The 18,740-nt window shown below is 40.0% G+C and overlaps 1 protein-coding gene across 2 annotated transcripts in view; it reads right to left on the reverse strand.

Moving 5' to 3' along the window:
• The window catches only part of CGNL1 (cingulin like 1), a 202,334-nt gene that overhangs the window by 63,122 nt on the left and 120,472 nt on the right, over positions 1–18,740 (reverse strand). The window lies entirely within an intron of this gene.

The following is an 18,740-nucleotide window of genomic DNA, read 5'->3' on the forward strand; positions in this document are numbered from 1 at the left end:
GCTGAGAAGTTGTAACTGGAAGATAAATGGTCTACTTACATTTATATGTTGCAATTATCCTAAATATTTCAATACAAATGATCATCTGTCCTCCTTCCCCTGAATACAAGTTTACACTGTGGTCAGCAGCACATCTCCTATTTACCCGAGCGAATCTACTGCTGACAAATGGTTTTTATGCCACCCTAAAATAGGAGATCAGCTGACAACCATGCACTTTATCATTTGCAGTTTCATCATTTGACATGTTTACATTGGACAATAATCAGGAACAGACATTTGTACAAAACAATTAGTTTGGAGTGAGAGGCTCTTTGCACTTATGTACAGAGCAACTCCTGTCACAATGTAAAATATTTTTTTTAACACATTAGATAAAAATGGTAAAATACCATCACCTTATCTCATAACACTTTTCCTGTGTAAAATTATCTAGTTGAGGGTCCTGTAGGTGGAGCCACTTAAAGAATCAGAGTGTTTGTTCCCATACTATTCTAGTTTGATTGATGTCATTGAAACCAGGATACGTCACCACCAGTTCATTCTAAATCCAATGCACAGCCTTCTAGTTTTCAAACATAATCTTTCCAATATTTATTTCTGGGGGGTGTACTCCCTTTATAATTAGATAGTATATACACAAATAAGGACACTGCCTCCACCATGTTTCACTGTAGGCACCATACATTTTTCTAATTTCATTTTTCTAAATCCCTTCAATGAAATATGGTGGCGGCACTGTATGTGAGGCTGCAAGAGTACTGCTGGTGTCAGGGAGCTACATTTCATCGTTGGTATCATGAATTCACAGATCTACTGCTCTTTATTGAAAGAGAAGATGATATCATCACTTTGTACCCTTGTTAGATGTGCACTTTTACCAGATGACATTTGTTTCATTTTGGAAGAAGAACAGGGTGAAAGTAATTCAGTAGCCAAGTACTGTATGTCTTCTGATCTGAACCAAACCAAACCAAACCAAACCAAATATCTATGGGGAATTCTGAAGAGACAAGTTGAAAATCTCTCTCAATCCAACATTCAGGCAATAAAAGAGGTTGTTCTTGAAGAAACAAAAAAAAAAAATGTTGCTGTGTCACCAACTTGTTCATTCCATGCCTAGAAGACTTGGTGCGCTCTTACAAATCAGGGAGTTCATACACAATAAAGGATGTTGTAGTTTCTGATGTGAGCTGTATTCATTCTTGCATCAACTAACTTGAGTAAAATCTTACTTTTCGGAAGGGGTGTACTAATTTTTACTGAACACTGTATATATTAAAAGGTCTTTTGTATATATACTTGACTAGGCCTGATATAGTAGCTGGAATTTACTTACATTATATAAAAGAGTCAGTTTCTAAAACTTACTACTCCAAACTTTTTACACTTGCCCTCCCCTGTTTAACAAGACAACAGAAGTTGCAGCTCGAATGCTCCTTACAGGTGCTGTGTCAACAGAAAATAAGAATAATAGACTAATCAAATAAGAAAACAATAGAAATGTTTCCTTTAATGCTTGACCTGCTTCAAATGTGTTCAGGATGAGCATTAGACAAAGAACAGGAAGAGGGCCAAGACATGGCCATTAGGAGGTACAAGAGAGTGCTTGCAGCGAGATCTTGTTTGTCAGCATTGCTGGCTGGTATGGGAATTACAGGATTGCATTCACATAAAACTGCACGGGCCCCAGGATAGCCTTTATGTTATGTAACTAATACAATCCTTTTGCATTGCGAGCACTTAGGTGTTAAGGTGTATTAACGAAAACTCGAAAGGAAACCAAATGAAAAAACCCAGCTATTTGATATATTATACCATATTGGTGGAAAACAAAATTAAAATGTAAGAGATTTATATCACTGTTTAAAACCTGCATTATTAGTATATGCATTATTTAAATTAAGTGGTCTATAGTAGAATATATTTTTAAATGTTTCATTTTTTTAAAAAAAATCTGTCACCACTTTGACCTTTTTAAACTGTTAATATGGGCAGAAAGGTTATAGAATGCTAAAAAAGAAAAAAAAAAGCCATACCTGTATGTCTCAGATGCGTTGTTCTGGATAAATCATCTTTTATCACTTTATGTAAATGAGCTCTTCCAGGCTATGGGGTGGATGCTGCCTGGAAGATAACTCCGCCTCCAGAGATTATTTTTACATAAAAGGGGCATTACCAGTGTGATGGCCGCTCTCGGCTCTCACTGCAGAACTGTAATTATAACTGACACTTCTGCAGGTTCCTCTCAGCTTCAGCCTCCATCTCACAGGCAGACAGTGTTGCAACATTGTTGCAATGAAGCAGAGTTCAGGGAGCTGCAAAAAATGTGTTTGAAAGAAGACAAATTTCCTTTCTCCTATTCTGTGTCAGTTACTTGTGTCACACTGATAACGCCCTTTTTATTTAAAATAATCTCTGAAGGCAAAGTTACCTTCCAGGCAGCATGCGCCCCATAGCCTGGAAGTGACAAAAGATGGCCTTTTTCAGCATTCTGTAACCAGTATGCCCATATTACCAGTTTAAAAAGGTCAACTTTGTGACAGATTTCCTTTAAAAGAGTAGGGAATACCCTATTCGAATTTGGCCCAGGATAAGCAAAGTTCACAGGATGTGGTATAAACAACAACAACTACTTTGGAAATACTATTTTTGGAAGGTGCCGACAGACCAGATACAGCTGTGTACCTAGTCTGGATATCTAGGAAAATGATGCAAAATAGCTCCCTTCCATGAGGAGGATCACGGTCTCTCTAGTGCCACCTACTGGTACCCTGAATGTCATTGTCTCTCATAGATCTTTGCAACTATGGAATAATATTTTAAAAGTAATAGAAGTAAATGAGTTAGTTTAGTTTTTGACATTACACGTGGTTTTCCCATCCTAATAAAGCATTACGATGATGCACACTGGAGTGACTGATCAGCCAGAAGAAAGAAATGTGCTGAAAGGTTTATTACACAGTAAAAATAAATAGACATGTGTGGTCAAACATAACCTGAATACCTGAATTTAAGGAAGTATGTGAGTAATGTAAACCAGCCGGTATACTAATCCTCACAACAGATCACTTCATTGCTTAGTGCAGAGATGTAGTATGTCTAGAATGCAGACAGCAGAGTACAGTAGAGTGGATATATTGTAGATCTCAGAGGAAATGTGCCTAACCCAGCCCCTTACACCAGGCCACCCACAACCATGCCAAGTGTCTGCTGACTTTCTCCATGGACATGTCAGATTTCAGGCAACCACTATTGAAAAAAAAAAACATTAAAAGGAGTGTTCTAATCCATCTTCAAAAACCACTACTCTTCTGCCCCTCGGTTGTTGGGGTGCGGCGCACTTCTGAAAATTGACAGTACAGACATTGTAAGACCAAAGTGAGTGCACTCCTGGTTTTACCTCAGCAGAACGGGAGAAGCGCAGTGGGATTGAGCCTACCTGGAGCCATCAAGCAACTTCAGATCAGCATTTGCTAGCTCAGAAGCATAAAGCCTGCAAGCCGCCCTAGCCTATGTAATTGACCAGTCCGAGACTGCACAGTGGCTAGTAACCTCGGCACCGAGCTATTCACAATAGAACTAAAAATCCTTCTGTTCTTGTGCATGTCTGAAAACGCTGAATACTGCCATGATGGCTCTATTAGCTTCATTGAAGTGAATGGTTTTCTTGGAGGTCGGAATGCAGTTTTTCAGGCAATTCGATAAACCCTGATGTCCTCGGCGGAAACACTGTATTGATGTGAACCTAACTTTGGTTATACATGACAACTACTTTCTTAGCCGTTATGGGTGGCATGAATATTAGGGTCTTACAATATTAACGTTTCTACAGCTTTCCAACTCTTTAAACGATTATCTTAATTATTGCATGAAGTATGGAAATTTTTCTTAAGCTTTTACATAGAGTAGAGGGTAAAAGTCACAAACCATAATGATTGCATTCTAGGTTTTGAAATTTAACTGCAGGACTTTGTTAGGAAATAGATGGAACCAGGCCAAAATTCTCAAGAAAAGATGCCAAGTCTTAAAGGGTTAGTCCCATCGCCAAGATCCTATCTTAATACGTAACAGAAATAATAATAATAATAATAATAATAATAATAACTCCAATTAGAAATATAATATAGTTGTGCTGATTCACTATGTCTCCGACCTCATGTGCAGCGCATTGCAGGTCCTTCAGTATCCATAGTTACGACCTCACATATAGTGACAATTAGTTACTAGTGGTCATAACCATGGATAACTAAGGTCTTGCAATGCCCTGCACATGAGGTAAGTGACATGGTTATAGCAGAACTACACTACATTTTTAATTGGAAGTATTTGCTAATATTATTACTATTACATCTACTACAGATCGGGATAGGATCTTGAAGATGGGAATACCTCTTTAATGATACACCATAAAGTAGATTGCCACTCCAAACTTTGGAACAAAAATTGTTGTTATAAAAGGTAAAATACTGTCTAGACTAAGAAACAGGAAAACGTCCATGCTGGAAGGTGACAGTACAAACAAAAGCTACACTTTTCCTTCCTGAAAATAATTGTGAAAAGAAGGCAGAGAGCACAGAGAGATGTAACTTCTACTGTATAGTAAGTGGACATTGCTAGGAAGCCAATATAGTCCGTCATCATTTAGGATTGGCGCAAGTTTGATAACTTGGACCCCTCAGTTCTGTCTCGCTTCTTTTTTTCCCTGCAAGATGGCGCTCCTGGGCCTAGCAGTATTTACAGCTCACGCTGCTCTAAGCCCCAAGCCTGAAGACTGCCTTCTTGCAATGGAGATTCGGAAGCCATGAAGTCATTGAAAAACACAGCCTCTCTAAAGATCCCCATACACATTAGATCAAAGTTAGCCAAAACTGACCGATTTTGGCAGGACAAGTTGACCATTTAATGTGCATGGGTGCCACCCACCCCTAATAGAACAGAGAAGGATGAGGTTTTTAGAATTTTAATTTCCATTTAATGCCCATTCCATTTTATATTTTTCCTACTCCTATGCTGAAAATATGTTAACACTTGGCCAAGCCACGTCTGAAGCTAGTCCCTTGTGACTCTCCTACCCAATAGCATTTCTTCTGCCCATTGCAATGTTGTAATAGACTGCACACTGACCCATACACTTGTATGGCTGAATTGAATATGTGACTCGGACCGAAAATGGTCAGGTGTCTATTTTGTCTTTTACAGACTATTTAGTGGGAAAATACACAGATGCAACTGTGTTTTATTTACACAGATCAAACCCATATGGGAAAAGAAGTCTGAATGAGGCCTTAATGTTGAAATTTAGAGTGTAAATAGCCAATTCAAAACTATACTTCCCAGTATCATCTCTCTACCTGTGACCTCCTTCCCCCCTCCCTACAGCCCTAAGCCGAATGTAGCTGTGTCCAAACAACGTAGTGGCAAACCGGTAACACAATTTTTGCCATTACATTCAAACATTGTGGGAAAAATGTGTGCGGAAAAAAAAAAATGTGCACTGCAACCAGCTAAACCCACCATCAGTTAGTATAATTAGCAAGGTGCACACACGTAAGTTTTAAAGTCCCAATACATTTAGCAGAGGAAATGTTAAAATAGAAATGCATATTTGTTATGCTGGCGCAGTGTTCCTCAAGTAGGTGGATTACTTACCGTATATGGTGGATCAATGCTCAGTAGAAGGATGAAGATCCCCAGTGGTGCAGTCCTCCAGCCTTCCCCGATGTAAAAGCAGCAAAAAGTAGAGTAAAAAGAACCACAAAAGGTACTGGCCCTCCAATGCACAGTGTCAAATATGACCCTACTCCTGGCCAACCGACTGTAAAGAGAACTGAAGATTGCCTTGTCACTAAAATGGAGCCATGCTTGTGCAGGGAAGGGCGACAATTATACCCTAGAGCTGCAATGCCTTCATTCTCAGGATCCAACAATCATGAAGTGAAGGCCAACGGACCAATTCTGCATTGTTTTAAATACGTTTATGAATTTTCCTATTTTTTTAGTCTATACAGTATTTTAGACTATTAAGGAATGACTGCTCTAGAGCTGCACTTAAAGGTTGTCTCATGACATATTTTAGGAACACACTGCCCCCCAGTCTCCCACCTTCCTGACTGGGGAAGCAATGCGCTCCTGTTTTATTGACAGTTCGGACCAACTCCATTGTCTGACAGCAGGCCTGAGCTTTGTGCTCCCGATTCTGTATATGAAGCAGCTTTGCCTGGGCAGCGTCACAAGAGCACAGAAACTAGAAGTGCGCTTCAGGAATCCTGGTCACCGTCAAGGTAATCCTTACCAGCTCTGTGCATTGGCCACTTACCAAGACACCAAACCATGAACAACAAAATAAATAAAAAATCACTCCGATCTTAGGAACGGAGAGGAAATTAACAAGTAAATTGGAAAATTGCTTAACCTACAAGAAAGATGCAATTTTACCCTTCTAAGATGGGAATGACCCGTTACGTATAAATAGTGACAGCATGTTGCATCCATTTCCAGCCACTTGGAGCTCGTTGCACACTATCATGTCAAACAAAGTCTCTGCTCTTTAGGCCGGTTTCACATCAGTGGTATTCTGCCGCAATGCCTGATACATCAGAAATACGGTACAGTTCAATGGAATCGCAGCAAGATAAGGTCACATGCGGTCTCATGCAGCCGCATGTGACCTTATCTTGCCTTGATTCCACTGTATTGAACGGTATCGCATTTCTGACATATCCCACATTACAGCAGAATACCGCTGATGTGCGCGCAGTAGTTTGTCTTCTTCAACATGTACATTGCGATAGAGGAGTTGTATCTTATGTGTATTTTCTAGTATTTATAATACAGCATTAGGTCTGAAACATGAAATAAGCCTAGCAAAAATAATTATATGCAAAAATATGCCAAATTAACAAACCAAACTATGTCCACAGCTCATCTATAGAGTCTCATTTATGGGAGACAAGTATATCAAAAGCCATTCATCTCTATGCAGAGTCAGTAAGTCTATTGTTCATCTTCACTAAGCAGAAACATAAAATGACTTGTGTTAAATATGCTAATGATTACGGCAATGCAATTAAGAACACAATGTACAATTAATGCAGTCTTCTCCAGCCAACCCCAAAAAAAGACAAGGTGGAGGCAAGATGAAGAATGGTAATGGCGGAGGCCTCCCTGCCTGGGACAGTTCTTACAGGAAGGGGAGAGACTGCCGCAGAATGACTGACTCATTTGTTTTGCAGTCAGACAATGTAAAATACATGGGAGATATGTAATCAGCAGAATCCGCTTTTCTTTGACATTACAAATAAATGTTACTAATTAGTAAGCCCTCCACTGGTGTCTGCTCTTTGTTTGCCCGGGACAATCGTCTGTAGGACAAGAGAGGTCAGGAAAGAGCAATAATTTCTGCTATGATTTTCAGCTGGGCAACTTTCACACACGACTGGGCAAACTGCAGCACTGGTGGAATTGTTTTGCCAGTATACAATTCGAATGAAAGAAGATGATCTGCAATTTAGTTACTTTTTCATATATACTAAACATTACTACATATACTTAAAGGGGTATTCCATTCTACAAGATCTCAATATGTAGTAGGACTAAGAATGATAATAAAATTATTATTATTTTATTATTATTATTATTATTATTATTATTATTATTAGTAATAGCAAATACCTCCAATTAGAAATGTAATATAGTATAGTTCTCCTGATATAGCCATGGCTCTTACCTCATGTGCAGGGCATTGCAGCTTAGATATCCACAGTTATGACAACAAGCAACAAACTAACGAACTGTTAATATAGGAGTAGACATAACCATGGATACCCAACCTGCACATGAAGTAAGAGACAGAGCTAATCAGGAGAACTATACTACATCTTATTGGAGATATTTGCTAATATTATTATTATTATTATTACACCTACTAAATACTACATATTGAGCAACAATCTTGGAGATAGGAATACTCCTTTAACATAGTGTGTTACATTGGTCTGTTATTGTCCTAAGCATGTATTACCATTTAAAGGAGAACATATAATTAAAAAGAAATATATTAGAGATAATCAGAGGTTAAAATAGGAGCATAACTACAGAACATAAGAAAATGCTAGCAGAGTATGCATGCAAGGTTAGTAAAGAAACACTCCCATCAAAGTTTTTATCCACTTAATATACTACAATCATATTACAGTATATAGCACTGTGTACTTACAATTGTTCATTTTGCTTTTCTACCCAGTTAATAATGTTCTTTTCCATTAGGTATATGACATCATATGATTAATAAAAGACTAGCTGAATCCTTCTAAGCTCTATGTAAAAAGAGGAAGTCTCTCTCTTCCCTACATGAGTCACCTAACCCAGATGCTCAACTCCTCCCCCCATCAGGAACTTTGCAGTGATGACTCATGTAGGCAAAAGAGACTTCCTTTTTTTCCCACATAGAGCTTAGAAGAATTCAGCTAGTCTGTTTTTTGTTTTTTAAATCAGGTTCATTTTTATTTTATCAACAAAATGACATAACATAGATAACATTAATATATATTATGAGTGCAAGCCAAAAAAATACATAGTACATAAGGATAAGGCTGCACATCCAAGTTAGATAATAGTATAATGCTATAAGCATACCGAAAAACATTGAAGCATACAATGAAAAATGCCACTTGCTAACTTGAAAGTGTGAATAATGAAATGCATACGTGCCATGAATATTAGGAAAAAGGAGATATTTAGCAATCGCATTGATCAATGTAACTGAGCCCCAAAACCTCGTCAAGGTATATCTCTATATTGGGGTCCCTAGCTTTATGACCCTAACTGTGTGTCATCTCATTGCAATTAAAAACTGCTATATGTGGAGAGGGGTAACAAGGACTTTCTTATAGAGGAGATGGAAAAAACATGGCCGAAAGGGGCGGAGCTGTGTCCACATTCAGAAAAAAACTTCATAATACTAAATAGGATAACTGAAGTGAGCACTAATATATATTAGGAGTGCAAGCCAAAAAAAATACATAGTACATAAGGATAAGGCTGCACATCAAAGTTAGATAATAGTATAATGCTATAAGCATACCGAAAAACACACACAGTTAGGGTCATAGAGCTTTGGACCCCAATATAGAGATATACCTTGACGAGGTTTTAGGGCTCAGTTACATTGATCAATGCGATTGCTAAATATCTCCTTTTTCCTAATATTCATGGCACGTATGCATTTCATTATTCACACTTTCAAGTTAGCAAGTGGCATTTTTCATTGTATGCTTCAATGTTTTTCGGTATGCTTATAGCATTATACTATTATCTAACTTTGATGTGCAGCCTAAGGGGTGCTTCACACATAGCGAGATCGCTACCGAAATCGCTGCTACGGCACGGTTTTGGTGACGCAACAGTGACCTCATTAGCGATCTCGCTGTGTGTGACACTGAGCAGCGATCTGGCCCCTGCTGCGAGATCGCTGCTCGTTACACACAGCCCTGGTTCGTTTTCTTCAAAGGCGCTCTCCCGCTGTGACACACAGATCGCTGTGTGTGACAGCGAGAGAGCGACGAAATGAAGCGAGCAGGGAGCAGGAGCCGGCATCTGGCAGCTGCGGTAAGCTGTAACCAGGGTAAACATCGGGTAACCAAGGTGGTTACCCGATATTTACCTTAGTTACCAGCCTCCGCAGCTCTCACGCTGCCTGTGCTGCCGGCTCCGGCTCTCTGCACATGTAGCTGCAGTACACATCGGGTTAATTAACCAGATGTGTACTGTAGCTAGGAGAGCAAGGAGCCAGCGCTAAGCAGTGTGCGCGGCTCCCTGCTCTCTGCACATGTAGCTGCAGTACACATCGGGTTAATTAACCCGATGTGTACTGTAGCTAGGAGAGCAAGGAGCCAGCACTAAGCAGTGTGCGCGGCTCCCTGCTCTCGCGGTTATGAACGCTGCTTCGGCTGCTGTGTTTGACAGCTAAGCAGCGATCATAACAGCGACTTACAAGGTCGCTGTTACGTCACAGAAAATGGTGACGTACCAGCGACCTCGTTGTCGCTGTCGCTTAGTGTGAACCAGCCCTTATCCTTATCTACTATAACAAAGATAACAGTCTATTTCCTCGCAAAAACAGTACGAAGAAAAGAAAGGGACCGCATTCAGTCACAAAAACAACACCCAAATTAAACAGTGCACCTGCCGTCTATAACCCACATCAGCATAGGTCATACAGTAAATATTCATCCAATATACTGCCCATAATCTGAGGTAACCAACATCTTTTGAAACAAGCACACAAATTCCAGCCACTTGCAGTTCACCCTGTTCCAGCAAAGTATTATCCAGTTATGAGAAGGAGGACCTGCTCTCCCATACTGTCTTGCAGCAGTGCCAAGGAGGGAAGGCCCGGAGTATCCAACCACGCCCCCTAAATCTTGTTGAATTTCTTCAGCGCATTCCTTTTGAGGTATACCCCCTCTCCAAATCAAAAGTACCATATTAACTCTTTCCCCAAGTTCCACCATGGCCGGAGGAGCCAGATTAAGCCAGTGGTAGGCCAACAGTTTCCTGGCCTGATATAAGAATCGCGTAATACCAATTGTTACCGGTGAGCTCAAGTTAAAACTCCCCCTCCAGGAGACCCAGAATGCATGTAACAGGTCTTGGCTGTAAATGTATATTAAAAACCTGCCCGATCAGTTCTAATACTGCCCTCCAGTAGTCCTCAATATTCCCATAAGACCACATCATATGCAGCAGATTAGCATTCACCCGCCCGCACCTAGGACACAGATCATCCATTCGGATCTCCATCTTATGTAATAAACTAGGTGTCCTGTACACGCTATGCAACAGAAATAGTTGCGACAGTCATTGGCCTTCAGATACAGAAAGGCTTAGCTAGTCTGTTTTTAATCATATGCTGACATCAAAGATATGATATTCCAACAAATAAGCAGTTTGTTTGTTGGCCGATCACTGGCATGTTCACTCAGACAACAGTAAAATGGAGCATTCTTATGAAACATCGTTCACAGATTATCAGCCTAAATCCACTTTAAAGGGTGTAGCTTCTTAGGGGCATTGACTAATCTTATTTACTACTGCTCACCCATAAATTTGAGACCAATCTAATAAAAGCTTCCGCTACGTGATGACAGATGACCAACCTAAGTTATGTATCATATGTGGGCTGCAGAGGGGCTGAATCTGTATATACACTGGACATCAAAATTAGAGAACAAAATAAAAAGATGCTAGAATGTATGGGCTGCTTTCAGGTATGACGTAATTTGCCATGTGATAGGGGGTCGTGTTCAAAATGCAGCCAGGTTTAGAATGAACATTGGAGGGAGAGCGATGTCCTCTCCTCTGACCCGCTTGAGCCACCTGCTTCATGCAGCAGGCAGCTCAGGATAAACTGCGCCCACGATGTGCGCCCTTCTCCCCAGCCTGAGCCACCTGCTTCATGCAGCAGGCAACTTAGGATGACAACCACTTACACACTGTCACATATGCTGGGGGCGTGTCTTACTGCAACAAATCAAAGACGCCAGGTAGATGGGCAGCGAAAGCCGTGCCTGTGTGATGAGCAATGATGAGCAGCTCAGGGAGGCTGCAGGAGCAGCGTACAGCCGCACAGGAGCAGTTTGCAACTGCGATGGAGCCTTGGTAAGTATGAAGCGCTAGCTTCATTCTTATTTTCTTAATTTCTCCTTTATTTTTTTCTTATTTCTTGAGTGCCGGATGCGGATCAAAACACCTGGAATCCCGGGCCTGGGTCTGGCACCCGAGCAACTTTGCAACCGCGTGGATCCGGACTTTTACAGTCCGGGTCCGGCCAGCCCTACTCCACACCAAAGGTGATTTTGATTCTGCTAATGAGAAATTTGGTCACTGCAGAGTGGGCTTTCTGCTTTTAAACGTTGTGACCCTGTATGATGAGACAGATCCTTACTTTTTAGTGCTGAACTGCTGAGCTATTCCAGCTGCAGTGTTGAAACTATTACCCATGGAGATTCTCCACATTATCCTGTTCTCCCTTACATATGTCTTTCAAGGGCGATCAGCCTTCTTGGGGGACTGGAAAGTTTGTGAATTTGCAAGGATGCAATATTCTCGAAATCACAGACTTGGAAAGACCAACTCCTCTTGCTATGGCTGATAGGGTCACCCCTTTGGCTTTCATCTGGATAACCTGCTGCCGGAAGGTTTCAGTCACTTTGAAACGGCAGTCCAGTTTTTCAAAGCCAGTACAAACTGGAAAGTCAGTCTGCCAGTTACATAGGGTTTGTCAAATAATTATGGAAATTAGTACCACCAGATTAACACCAATAACTTGCAGGTATCTAAAAGTGTTCTCTAATTGTGATCAGTGTTCTTTTACATTAATCACATTTACATTTTTATTATGTGCTTTTATTATTAATTCAATTTATGAAATAAACTTAAAATACTGCAAGTTTATGCAAGTTAGGATATAAGCACATAGGACTACACAATGACCTTAACATTTAGGAAATTGTGTGCTGTTCTCTAAGTTTGATCTCCAGCCAGTGTATAAAATATCATGAGAAGTCATTAAAATAAAAAATAGGAGGTTTTTTTAGATAATCATATTGTAAGTTATTGAAAGAAAATAACCTGTGTAGTGCAAAAGATGATACTATTAAATTACTTCAGAAATATGTATAAAGCCGGCATTTCAATGACACAGGATCTTTACACCACTGCGGACAGCCACTTCCTGGAACTAGGCATGGGGTCAAGGTAAAGTTACATCACAAATACAGCCTAATATTTTTACATAAACAACTTTACAAAGATGTTTAACGCTTCTACAAGATCTTAAAAGTAATGCCTCGACCTTTGTAACTCCTCAACAGATGGCAGCACTGGTATGTGGCAGGTCCTGGACTGTTCAGTAGATTCTCCTCTACAGCCCCAGATGGCGGCAAGCCTTAGCAATGAACGGTTGAGTTGTTACTCGTACAGTGTAAAGAATGGAACCCTGCGCAGACGGTCGGTCAATGTGATTTAAGTAATGTGCTGTCATTGAGTTCTTGACAGCAAAAGGTGTCACCCCAAAGGAAATTCATCAGAGAATGCAAGCAGTTTATGGTGATTGTGTGACGAAACGTCAGTCCATAGAATACCAACACAAAGGTTCGCCCCAGAAAAAAAGAAGTTCAAGACAGTACTCAGCTGGAAAAATCGTGGCATCAGCGTTTTGGGACTCATAAAATTTGTTTATTAGGGCCAATGATGTCACAGGGAAACCTCATTAAAGCACTAATTATTACTATTTGATGGCTGAACGATTCCAAACCGGCGACAATGATGTCAGTCTTTTAAATTTAAAGATAATCACTGTTTGGTCAATTGGAGACTTAATAATTCAGGACTTGTCACTCGCACTAGTTTACATCTAAAGTTATTGCAGACTTAAGTGCCGAAATTGACATTTGCCATTCCTGAATGCATACATCACTATTTCATAGTGTGACCATTTCTATTTTGCTCACACAGCCAAAATGAAAGAATTATATTTCATTAGCAGCCATCAGGGGCACTACTAATCCTTTAAGAGATACAACAAGCCAATAGTGAAGGCCAAAGCGAAGAATGAAATGCAATCAAAGCCCCTTTCTCAAGCAGATAATCAGCGCTGGGTTGCTAACATGGTTCCATTTCTTAGAAAGTTTAGAATGTGGTCTCATTCCTGGGAATTATCAGGTCAAGACCAGAAAGACTTGAACAGGGGGCTGAAAAGATTAGTTCATTAGACCTCAGAGTAACACAATGTTCTTTTCACAAAGTCTAAAGCTGGTGTCACACATAACGACGACGACAACGACGTCGCTGCTACGTCACCATTTTCTGTGACGTTGCAGCGACGTCCCTTCGCTGTCGCTGTGTGTGACATCCAGCAACGACCTGGCCCCTGCTGTGAGGTCGCCGGTCGTTGCTGAATGTCCAGCTTCATTTTTTGGTCGTCACTCTCCCGCTGTGACACACACATCGCTGTGTGTGACAGCGAGAGAGCGACGAAATGAAGCGATCAGGAGCCGGCACTGGCAGCTGCGGTAAGCTGTAACCAGCGTAAACATCGGGTAACCAAGGGAAGACCTTTCCCTAGTTACCCGATGTTTACGCTGGTTACCAGCCTCCGCTCTTGCTGCCAGCGCCGGCTCCTGCACTGTGACATGTGGCTGCAGTATGCATCGGGTAATTAACCCGATGTATACTGTAGCAAGGAGAGCAAGGAGCCAGTGCTAAGCAGTGCGCGCGGCTCCCTGCTCTCTGCACTGTGACATGTAGCTGCAGCACACATCGGGTTAATTAACCCGATGTGTGCTGCAGGAGAGCAAGGAGCCAGCGCTAAGCGCGGCTCCCTGCTCTCTGAACTGTGACATGTAGCTGCAGCACACATCGGGTTAATTAACCCGATGTGTGCTGCAGGAGAGCAAGGAGCCAGCGCTAAGCGCGGCTCCCTGCTCTCTGAACATGTAGCACAGCGACCTTATGATCGCTGCTTCTGCTGTGTTTGACAGCTAAGCAGCGATCATAACAGCGACTTACAAGGTCGCTGTTACGTCACCGAAAATGGTGACGTAACAGCGACGTCGTTGTCGCTGTCGTTTAGTGTGACACCAGCTTAAGGGCAACATTTAGATTAAAGTCACCACAATCAAAAGAGACTAACTGGGATAATTGGAGAATTGTAAAGTCAACAGCGTAAAACTTCATTCAACAAATGTAAAAATAAAAAGAGAACTGAATGAGGTTACATTATAATGTGAGAAGTGTTTATACGGTAAGGATTACACATCCTCAGTAGTGACATGGCACATTTGTTAATAGTGCAATCCTTTGTGGTGTAACAATAAGGGATTTGTAGCCATCAGAAAGGTGCAGTTGTGTGACCATCTAATGGGCGCTATTGTTCAGCTCCACATTTCCAGCCAGTACTTGTGGAGGACTGAAGGCCCAGTCACACACAACGACTTACCAGCGATCCCGAAAACGATGCGACCTGATAAGGATCGCTGGTAAGTCGCTGGGAGATCGCAGGTGAGATGTCACACAGTCAGATCTTACCAGCGATGCAGGAACAATACAGGTCGCAGTAGCGACCTGTATAACGATCTCAGCAGTCACTGGGACCCTGTCACACAGTGTCAAACACAGCGATGCGTCCTGCTCAGCAGGACATCACCTTTGAAGAAAATGGCCTGGACCATTCTGCAACGACTTGAGATCTCACAGCAGGGGCCTGATCGCTGGTAGGTGTCACACATAACGAGATTGCTAACGGGATCGCTACTGCGCCACCAAAACGGTGACTCAGCAGTGATCTCACTAGCGATCTCGTTATGCGTGACGGTACCTTGACTGTTTTAAAAGTAAAATTACATTTTACAAAATTTCGAACTACAATAAGCTTAAGCATTAAACTTTGATCACTGCTCTGATTACTAGAATATGGTCTAACATTGTGGAAATCCTTTTAAGTTCCACCTGACCAGAAAAAAAAAAAATTGGGGGCTACACAGCAACTTTGAAGTTCAACCTTCCTCTACCAATTATACATTTTGTTACTAAACCATTTACAACCGACAATGTTGTGACAATTTTGCAATTTTCTCATCACGGTACCTTAGAGGTCGCAACAAGACCCCACATGGCACATAGCAATCTTAAACCATTTTTCTTTTGCAGTCTTGTAGTCTTGGTCCTAAACGGTCATTTTTACCACTGTCCAAATCGTATCAGTAGATATGTAACAGTGAATCTAAGATATGTGTAGGATGAGACTTCATTAGGCTTTAATGTCCACAAACATTTTTTGTTTTCATAGTCCAATTGCAGAACAATCTGCATCTGTAATTTCCATAGTCTGAAAGCCACAAGATAAAGAGGTTCTCCGGGACTTTTACAATATCTGATCGGGGGGGATGTGACACCCAGTATTCATCCCCACCAGTCAGCTGTTTCCGATGCGGCAGGATCGAGCAGATGCTGAGCTAAAGAGCACAGCTTTGTCCTCTGTATAGTTGCCGCTGCCGGGTACTGTACATCTGCCCCCATTGATTCAGACACGGGGCAGATGTGTAGTTTCTGGCCACTATACCGTTGATGTAGCCATACAGCTTTGCAACTGAGGACTTACGGTTACTGCCGGCAACGAGAACAGTCTTCACTTATCCCATTCTTGTCTACAATGACTTTTTGATCACTTTCATTCCATTTTTTTTAAATGAACAAAAAAAAAAAAGAAACTGCAATTCTGGCATTGCTTTTTTAACTTTTTTTTTTTTAAACACAGGATAAATGAAGATATAGTTTTATGCTAGGATTACAGCAATATCTAATTTATAGCTTTTTATTCTTTACTGCTTTTACACAAGAAAAATGTAAGATGCAAAAACTTAAACTTCTCATCTTTCTGAGTACAGTTATTATAAAGGGCTGGGGTTTTCATGCATAAAAAGCTGTAATTCCTAATTTTAGGTCCACATAACTTTTTGATCATTTTTTATTTAATTTTATGTGAGGCAAGACAAACTAAAATGGCAATGTTTATTGTATTTTTTATTACAGATGCAGAGACAGATGTGTATTTTTTGGACATTTGTTGAGGTCTGTATAATTTGTCTGTTCATATGATTTAGGATTTGTGCCCTCATAAAAAACAGGTATAATTTTCTCTTAAATAATAATTCTCTATTTCTCAAGGCTTTCAGCATCACCGATCATGTAGAGGGATGTTCTTACGTGAAAGGTTTGCTGTTGATTTCTACATCGCACATCTGAAGCTTATCTGTGGCAAAATCCACACCAGTTATATGGAGATATTTGCTGTAGATGTGCCACAGATTTCCCCCGCTGCATATCAAAAGGTGAAAATCCGCAATCAATTCCATAGCAGAAATTGACATACTATTTTTCATTTTTTTTTACCATAAATTTTCCACAACTTGTAGATAAGATTTAGAATCAATATCAACCAAGTTGTAGATAAGATTTGCTATAATCTCTTCTACTAAGCTGGTACGACATTATGCTGCAGATTTTCCACCGAAAATCCACACAAAGAATTCATTTTGTAATGTAAAAAACTGTAGCAAAAGGCAAGCAATAAGATAATTGAAAAAAAATATATATACTGTATATACCCAGTAAATACAAAAGGACATTCTGGACACTTCTGATGTAAAACTGCAACCCTAAATATGTTTGCATATCTAAAATACACAAAAAGTGACTAATGATTAACCAAATAATCCAGTGTTGATGCCCACAGACCAGGCTGGTTTTTTTGTTTTTTTTTAACTAAAACCTATTAGTTATTATTTCAGTCACACAGACACCATACAGGAAAATAATTCAGTGTATTTTAGCAATAAATGGAGTCCATCACCATAAAAGAGTGTCCAAAGAAGCAAACCTGACGGCTACATTCCCACAATAAGCTTTTGACGTTGGAGATTTTCTGCACCATTTCTGCATCTATTGTGTAAATTAGGTGACTTGATATTTTTTTCATTCTGTTTTTATCAAGTTTTTTGTCTCTTCCTGCAATGTCATGTTTTAAATAAAGCTGCATTGTTTTTTTTACACTTCCTCGTATACTTCATGTACGTAATTCATACGGGGTTTTTTTCTGCTGCAGAAATGCACTAAAAACACATGTCTGTGTCTGCGGAAAGCATCTTATCAATATCGTACAAGTCTATGGGGAAAAATCTGCACATAAAATGCCGCGTACCCACAACATAAGATGACACGTTGCGGATTGGAAAAATGTACAAAAGGTAATTTTACACTAAAAAAAAAAAAAAGAAGCACAGTGTGTTGGAACAGTAAAACACCGCATTTCTGATACATTGAGAATACACAGGAAAAACTAATCAAGGGCACAGAACCTAAAGGGTACACAGCCCTTATAAAATGCATACCTTTGTTGTTTTAACCCGATCCTGCAAAATGATTTAATGACACCTCTGGATTGCAAGTGCTTTTCAGCAATCCAACATACAATTATGTCACAGAAATGGCATAGGCACAGGAGTTATGCCCGTGACATCCGAAGCACAAGTTGACTGTTACATGTAGCTAAGCTCCTGCTACGTGCGACAGCGGCGTTTGAGGAGTTTGACAGAGGGAGGTCACTCCTTCTGTCAGCCTATTACCAACCCCAAAGTGCAATTGTGGGTTGCCGCTGATGACTATGACAACAAGGAGGCCTAACAATAGCCTCTGTCATCAGATCCCACTTGAGGCAGGGTCTAACAGGCTACCAGTGAGGTTACCTAATGAACTGAACAGTTCAGCTAGTAGGTATTGATACAATGTAAAAAAAAAACACCAAACAAACAAAAAACACTTAAATAACAATGATAATAATATAGCCTTGTGTTTTTAAGTGTAAAAAAGATATATATTATATATATATATATATATATATATATTTTATGTATATATATATGTATAATATATAAATATATATATATATATATATATATATATATATATATATATGTATGTATAATATATAAATATATATATATATATATATATATATATATTATATATATATATATACACACACACACACACATATACATATACATACACCCCTTCAAATAAAAACAAAACAAAAAATAACATGTTCATTCACCTATATTTGACAGGTCAGCCTCAGTACACCGACCGAATATTAAGAGGCTCACCCAGTGATTGCGCAA

The sequence above is a fragment of the Anomaloglossus baeobatrachus genome, chromosome 4, assembly GCF_048569485.1.
Source record: "Anomaloglossus baeobatrachus isolate aAnoBae1 chromosome 4, aAnoBae1.hap1, whole genome shotgun sequence".
Classification (NCBI taxonomy): Eukaryota; Metazoa; Chordata; class Amphibia; order Anura; family Aromobatidae; genus Anomaloglossus; species Anomaloglossus baeobatrachus.